This window comes from Ammospiza caudacuta, chromosome 23 (genome assembly GCF_027887145.1).
Source record: "Ammospiza caudacuta isolate bAmmCau1 chromosome 23, bAmmCau1.pri, whole genome shotgun sequence".
NCBI classification, from domain to species: Eukaryota; Metazoa; Chordata; class Aves; order Passeriformes; family Passerellidae; genus Ammospiza; species Ammospiza caudacuta.
The window spans coordinates 117,948-126,126 of NC_080615.1; positions in this window are offsets into that span (position 1 = coordinate 117,948).

Below are 8,179 nucleotides of genomic sequence, written 5' to 3' on the forward strand. Positions count from 1 at the left end.
CTGCACTCCCTTTGGGATGCCTTTGGCAGATGAAGTAAGCCTGGAACTCAGGGCTTCCTGGTTAAAGAAATCCAAGCCCTAGGCTGAACCCTAACCCTAACCCTAGGCAGATAAATCAGCCTAGGTATAGGGATGGTGCCAAGGAAAAAGCTGTGAAAGCTGCCATGTTGTTGCACTTTTGTACTCCCCTTGGGATGCCTTGAACAGCTGCAGTGTGCCTGGAGCCCAGGGCTTCCTAGTTTTAAAAATCCTAGCCCTAGGCCTAAGCCTAACAGTAACCCTGGGAAGGTAAATCAGCCTGGTGTTAGGCTTCTTGCCAAGGAAAAAGCCGCGAAAGCAGCCATGTTGTGGCACTTTTGCACTCCCTTTTGGATGCCTTTCACAGCTCCAGTGTGCCTGGAACTCAGGGCTTCCTGATTTTAAAAATCCTAGCCCTAGGCCGAACCCCAACCCTAAGACGAGAAAGGCAATTTGGCCAGGGATTAGGCATGTCCCCAAGGAAAAAGCTGTGGAGGCAGGCATGTTGTGGTACTTTTGCGCTCTTCTTGGCTAGTCCTTCGCAGCTGCTGTGTTCTTGGAACTCAGGGCTTTCTGGTTAATAGAACCCTTACCCTAGGCGTAACTCAAACCTTAACCCTAGGAAGGAAAATCAGCCTATGGTTCGGGATGGTCTCATGGAAATATCAGTGGTGGCAGCCAAGTTGCGTCACTTTTGCGCTCCCCTTGGGATGCCTTTCGCAGCTGCAGTGTGCCTGGAGCCCAGGGCTTCCTGGTTTTAAAAGTCCTAGGCCTAAGCCTAACAGTAACCCTAGGATGGTAAATCAGCCAGGTATTAGGGTTCTTCCTAAGGGAAAAGCCGTGAAAGCAGCCATGTTGTGGCACTTCTGCACTCCCTTTGGGATGCCTTTGGCAGATGAAGTAAGCCTGGAACTCAGGGCTTCCTGGTTAAAGAAATCCAAGCCCTAGGCTGAAGCCTAACCCTAACCCTAGGCAGATAAATCAGCCTAGGTATAGGGATGGTGCCAAGGAAAAAGCTGTGAAAGCTGCCATGTTGTTGCACTTTTGTACTCCCCTTGGGATGCCTTGAACAGCTGCAGTGTGCCTGGAGCCCAGGGCTTCCTAGTTTTAAAAGTCCTAGGCCTAAGCCTAACAGTAACCCTGGGAAGGTAAATCAGGCGGGTATTAGGGTTCTTGCCAAGGAAAAAGCCGTGAAAGCAGCCATGTTGTGGCACTTTTGCACTCCCTTTTGGATGCCTTTCACAGCTCCAGTGTGCCTGGAACTCAGGGCTTCCTGATTTTAAAAATCCTAGCCCTAGGCCGAACCCCAACCCTAAGACGAGAAAGGCAAATCAGCCAGGAATTAGGCATGTCCCCAAGGAAAAAGCTGTGGAGGCAGGCATGTTGTGGTACTTTTGCGCTCTTCTTGGCTAGTCCTTCGCAGCTGCTGTGTTCTTGGAACTCAGGGCTTTCTGGTTAATAGAGCCCTTACCCTAGGCGTAACTCAAACCTTAACCCTAGGAAGGAAAATCAACCTATGGTTCGGGATGGTCTCATGGAAATATCAGTGGTGGCAGCCAAGTTGCATCACTTTTGCGCTCCCCTTGGGATGCCTTTCGCAGCTTCAGTGTGCCTGGAGCCCAGGGCTTCCTGGTTTTAAAAGTCCTAGGCCTAAGCCTAACAGTAACCCTAGGAAGGTAAATCAGCCGGGTATTAGGGTTCTTCCTAAGGGAAAAGCCGTGAAAGCAGCCATGTTGTGGCACTTCTGCACTCCCTTTGGGATGCCTTTGGCAGATGAAGTAAGCCTGGAACTCAGGGCTTCCTGGTTAAAGAAATCCAAGCCCTAGGCTGAACCCTAACCCTAACCCTAGGCAGATAAATCAGCCTAGGTATAGGGATGGTGCCAAGGAAAAAGCTGTGAAAGCTGCCATGTTGTTGCACTTTTGTACTCCCCTTGGGATGCCTTGAACAGCTGCAGTGTGCCTGGAGCTAAGGGCTTCCTAGTTTTAAAAATCCTAGCCCTAGGCCTAAGCCTAACAGTAACCCTGGGAAGGGAAATCAGCCTGGTGTTAGGCTTCTTGCCAAGGAAAAAGCCGTGAAAGCAGCCATGTTGTGGCACTTTTGCACTCCCTTTTGGATGCCTTTCACAGCTCCAGTGTGCCTGGAACTCAGGGCTTCCTGATTTTAAAAATCCTAGCCCTAGGCCGAACCCCAACCCTAAGACGAGAAAGGCAAATCAGCCAGGGATTAGGCATGTCCCCAAGGAAAAAGCTGTGGAGGCAGGCATGTTGTGCTACTTTTGCGCTCTTCTTGGCTAGTCCTTCGCAGCTGCTGTGTTCTTGGAACTCAGGGCTTTCTGGTTAATAGACCCTTACCCTAGGCGTAACTCAAACCTTAACCCTAGGAAGGAAAATCAGCCTATGGTTGGGGATGGTCTCATGGAAATATCAGTGGTGGCAGCCAAGTTGCGTCACTTTTGCGCTCCCCTTGGGATGCCTTTCGCAGCTGCAATGTGCCTGGAGCCCAGGGCTTCCTGGTTTTAAAAGTCCTAGGCCTAAGCCTAACAGTAACCCTAGGAAGGTAAATCAGCCGGGTATTAGGGTTCTTCCTAAGGGAAAAGCCGTGAAAGCAGCCATGTTGTGGCACTTCTGCACTCCCTTTGGGATGCCTTTGGCAGATGAAGTAAGCCTGGAACTCAGGGCTTCCTGGTTAAAGAAATCCAAGCCCTAGGCTGAACCCTAACCCTAACCCTAGGCAGATAAATCAGCCTAGGTATAGGGATGGTGCCAAGGAAAAAGCTGTGAAAGCTGCCATGTTGTTGCACTTTTGTACTCCCCTTGGGATGCCTTGAACAGCTGAAGTGTGCCTGGAGCCCAGGGCTTCCTAGTTTTAAAAATCCTAGCCCTAGGCCTAAGCCTAACAGTAACCCTGGGAAGGTAAATCAGCCTGGTGTTAGGCTTCTTGCCAAGGAAAAAGCCGTGAAAGCAGCCATGTTGTGGCACTTTTGCACTCCCTTTTGGATGCCTTTCACAGCTCCAGTGTGCCTGGAACTCAGGGCTTCCTGATTTTAAAAATCCTAGCCCTAGGCCGAACCCCAACCCTAAGACGAGAAAGGCAAATCAGCCAGGAATTAGGCATGTCCCCAAGGAAAAAGCCGTGGAGGCAGGCATGTTGTGGTACTTTTGCGCTCTTCTTGGCTAGTCCTTCGCAGCTGCTGTGTTCTTGGAACTCAGGGCTTTCTGGTTAATAGAACCCTTACCCTAGGCGTAACTCAAACCTTAACCCTAGGAAGGAAAATCAGCCTATGGTTGGGGATGGTCTCATGGAAATATCAGTGGTGGCAGCCAAGTTGCGTCACTTTTGCGCTCCCCTTGGGATGCCTTTCGCAGCTGCAGTGTGCCTGGAGCCCAGGGCTTCCTGGTTTTAAAAGTCCTAGGCCTAAGCCTAACAGTAACCCTAGGAAGGTAAATCAGCCGGGTATTAGGGTTCTTCCTAAGGGAAAAGCCGTGAAAGCAGCCATGTTGTGGCACTTCTGCACTCCCTTTGGGATGCCTTTGGCAGATGAAGTAAGCCTGGAACTCAGGGCTTCCTGGTTAAAGAAATCCAAGCCCTAGGCTGAACCCTAACCCTAACCCTAGGCAGATGAATCAGCCTAGGTATAGGGATGGTGCCAAGGAAAAAGCTGTGAAAGCTGCCATGTTGTTGCACTTTTGTACTCCCCTTGGGATGCCTTGAACAGCTGCAGTGTGCCTGGAGCCCAGGGCTTCCTAGTTTTAAAAATCCTAGCCCTAGGCCTAAGCCTAACAGTAACCCTGGGAAGGTAAATCAGCCTGGTGTTAGGCTTCTTGCCAAGGAAAAAGCCGTGAAAGCAGCCATGTTGTGGCACTTTTGCACTCCCTTTTGGATGCCTTTCACAGCTCCAGTGTGCCTGGAACTCAGGGCTTCCTGATTTTAAAAATCCTAGCCCTAGGCCGAACCCCAACCCTAAGACGAGAAAGGCAAATCAGCCAGGAATTAGGCATGTCCCCAAGGAAAAAGCTGTGGAGGCAGGCATGTTGTGCTACTTTTGCGCTCTTCTTGGCTAGTCCTTCGCAGCTGCTGTGTTCTTGGAACTCAGGGCTTTCTGGTTAATAGAGCCCTTACCCTAGGCGTAACTCAAACCTTAACCCTAGGAAGGAAAATCAACCTATGGTTCGGGATGGTCTCATGGAAATATCAGTGGTTGCAGCCAAGTTGCGTCACTTTTGCGCTCCCCTTGGGATGCCTTTCGCAGCTGCAGTGTGCCTGGAGCCCAGGGCTTCCTGGTTTTAAAAGTCCTAGGCCTAAGCCTAACAGTAACCCTAGGAAGGTAAATCAGCCGGGTATTAGGGTTCTTCCTAAGGGAAAAGCCGTGAAAGCAGCCATGTTGTGGCACTTCTGCACTCCCTTTGGGATGCCTTTGGCAGATGAAGTAAGCCTGGAACTCAGGGCTTCCTGGTTAAAGAAATCCAAGCCCTAGGCTGAACCCTAACCCTAACCCTAGGCAGATAAATCAGCCTAGGTATAGGGATGGTGCCAAGGAAAAAGCTGTGAAAGCTGCCATGTTGTTGCACTTTTGTACTCCCCTTGGGATGCCTTGAACAGCTGCAGTGTGCCTGGAGCCCAGGGCTTCCTAGTTTTAAAAATCCTAGGCCTAAGCCTAACAGTAACCCTAGGAAGGTAAATCAGGCGGGTATTAGGGTTCTTGCCAAGGAAAAAGCCGCGAAAGCAGCCATGTTGTGGCACTTTTGCACTCCCTTTTGGATGCCTTTCACAGCTCCAGTGTGCCTGGAACTCAGGGCTTCCTGATTTTAAAAATCCTAGCCCTAGGCCGAACCCCAACCCTAAGACGAGAAAGGCAAATCAGCCAGGAATTAGGCATGTCCCCAAGGAAAAAGCTGTGGAGGCAGGCATGTTGTGGTACTTTTGCGCTCTTCTTGGCTAGTCCTTCGCAGCTGCTGTGTTCTTGGAACTCAGGGCTTTCTGGTTAATAGAGCCCTTACCCTAGGCGTAACTCAAACCTTAACCCTAGGAAGGAAAATCAGCCTATGGTTCGGGATGGTCTCATGGAAATATCAGTGGTGGCAGCCAAGTTGCGTCACTTTTGCGCTCCCCTTGGGATGCCTTTCTCAGCTGCAGTGTGCCTGGAGCCCAGGGCTTCCTGGTTTTAAAAGTCCTAGGCCTAAGCCTAACAGTAACCCTAGGATGGTAAATCAGCCAGGTATTAGGGTTCTTCCTAAGGGAAAAGCCGTGAAAGCAGCCATGTTGTGGCACTTCTGCACTCCCTTTGGGATGCCTTTGGCAGATGAAGTAAGCCTGGAACTCAGGGCTTCCTGGTTAAAGAAATCCAAGCCCTAGGCTGAACCCTAACCCTAACCCTAGGCAGATAAATCAGCCTAGGTATAGGGATGGTGCCAAGGAAAAAGCTGTGAAAGCTGCCATGTTGTTGCACTTTTGTACTCCCCTTGGGATGCCTTGAACAGCTGCAGTGTGCCTGGAGCTAAGGGCTTCCTGGTTTTAAAAGTCCTAGGCCTAAGCCTAACAGTAACCCTGGGAAGGTAAATCAGGCGGGTATTAGGGTTCTTGCCAAGGAAAAAGCCGTGAAAGCAGCCATGTTGTGGCACTTTTGCACTCCCTTTTGGATGCCTTTCACAGCTCCAGTGTGCCTGGAACTCAGGGCTTCCTGATTTTAAAAATCCTAGCCCTAGGCCGAACCCCAACCCTAAGACGAGAAAGGCAAATCAGCCAGGAATTAGGCATGTCCCCAAGGAAAAAGCTGTGGAGGCAGGCATGTTGTGGTACTTTTGCGCTCTTCTTGGCTAGTCCTTCGCAGCTGCTGTGTTCTTGGAACTCAGGGCTTTCTGGTTAATAGAGCCCTTACCCTAGGCGTAACTCAAAACTTAACCCTAGGAAGGAAAATCAACCTATGGTTCGGGATGGTCTCATGGAAATATCAGTGGTTGCAGCCAAGTTGCGTCACTTTTGCGCTCCCCTTGGGATGCCTTTCGCAGCTGCAGTGTGCCTGGAGCCCAGGGCTTCCTGGTTTTAAAAGTCCTAGGCCTAAGCCTAACAGTAACCCTAGGAAGGTAAATCAGCCGGGTATTAGGGTTCTTCCTAAGGGAAAAGCCGTGAAAGCAGCCATGTTGTGGCACTTCTGCACTCCCTTTGGGATGCCTTTGGCAGATGAAGTAAGCCTGGAACTCAGGGCTTCCTGGTTAAAGAAATCCAAGCCCTAGGCTGAAGCCTAACCCTAACCCTAGGCAGATAAATCAGCCTAGGTATAGGGATGGTGCCAAGGAAAAAGCTGTGAAAGCTGCCATGTTGTTGCACTTTTGTACTCCCCTTGGGATGCCTTGAACAGCTGCAGTGTGCCTGGAGCCCAGGGCTTCCTAGTTTTAAAAGTCCTAGGCCTAAGCCTAACAGTAACCCTAGGAAGGTAAATCAGGCGGGTATTAGGGTTCTTGCCAAGGAAAAAGCCGCGAAAGCAGCCATGTTGTGGCACTTTTGCACTCCCTTTTGGATGCCTTTCACAGCTCCAGTGTGCCTGGAACTCAGGGCTTCCTGATTTTAAAAATCCTAGCCCTAGGCCGAACCCCAACCCTAAGACGAGAAAGGCAAATCAGCCAGGAATTAGGCATGTCCCCAAGGAAAAAGCTGTGGAGGCAGGCATGTTGTGGTACTTTTGCGCTCTTCTTGGCTAGTCCTTCGCAGCTGCTGTGTTCTTGGAACTCAGGGCTTTCTGGTTAATAGAGCCCTTACCCTAGGCGTAACTCAAACCTTAACCCTAGGAAGGAAAATCAACCTATGGTTCGGGATGGTCTCATGGAAATATCAGTGGTGGCAGCCAAGTTGCGTCACTTTTGCGCTCCCCTTGGGATGCCTTTCGCAGCTGCAGTGTGCCTGGAGCCCAGGGCTTCCTGGTTTTAAAAGTCCTAGGCCTAAGCCTAACAGTAACCCTAGGAAGGTAAATCAGCCGGGTATTAGGGTTCTTCCTAAGGGAAAAGCCGTGAAAGCAGCCATGTTGTGGCACTTCTGCACTCCCTTTGGGATGCCTTTGGCAGATGAAGTAAGCCTGGAACTCAGGGCTTCCTGGTTAAAGAAATCCAAGCCCTAGGCTGAACCCTAACCCTAACCCTAGGCAGATAAATCAGCCTAGGTATAGGGATGGTGCCAAGGAAAAAGCTGTGAAAGCTGCCATGTTGTTGCACTTTTGTACTCCCCTTGGGATGCCTTGAACAGCTGCAGTGTGCCTGGAGCCCAGGGCTTCCTAGTTTTAAAAATCCTAGCCCTAGGCCTAAGCCTAACAGTAACCCTGGGAAGGGAAATCAGCCTGGTGTTAGGCTTCTTGCCAAGGAAAAAGCCGTGAAAGCAGCCATGTTGTGGCACTTTTGCACTCCCTTTTGGATGCCTTTCACAGCTCCAGTGTGCCTGGAACTCAGGGCTTCCTGATTTTAAAAATCCTAGCCCTAGGCCGAACCCCAACCCTAAGACGAGAAAGGCAAATCAGCCAGGAATTAGGCATGTCCCCAAGGAAAAAGCTGTGGAGGCAGGCATGTTGTGGTACTTTTGCGCTCTTCTTGGCTAGTCCTTCGCAGCTGCTGTGTTCTTGGAACTCAGGGCTTTCTGGTTAATAGAACCCTTACCCTAGGCGTAACTCAAACCTTAACCCTAGGAAGGAAAATCAGCCTATGGTTCGGGATGGTCTCATGGAAATATCAGTGGTGGCAGCCAAGTTGCGTCACTTTTGCGCTCCCCTTGGGATGCCTTTCGCAGCTGCAGTGTGCCTGGAGCCCAGGGCTTCCTGGTTTTAAAAGTCCTAGGCCTAAGCCTAACAGTAACCCTAGGATGGTAAATCAGCCAGGTATTAGGGTTCTTCCTAAGGGAAAAGCCGTGAAAGCAGCCATGTTGTGGCACTTCTGCACTCCCTTTGGGATGCCTTTGGCAGATGAAGTAAGCCTGGAACTCAGGGCTTCCTGGTTAAAGAAATCCAAGCCCTAGGCTGAAGCCTAACCCTAACCCTAGGCAGATAAATCAGCCTAGGTATAGGGATGGTGCCAAGGAAAAAGCTGTGAAAGCTGCCATGTTGTTGCACTTTTGTACTCCCCTTGGGATGCCTTGAACAGCTGCAGTGTGCCTGGAGCCCAGGGCTTCCTAGTTTTAAAAG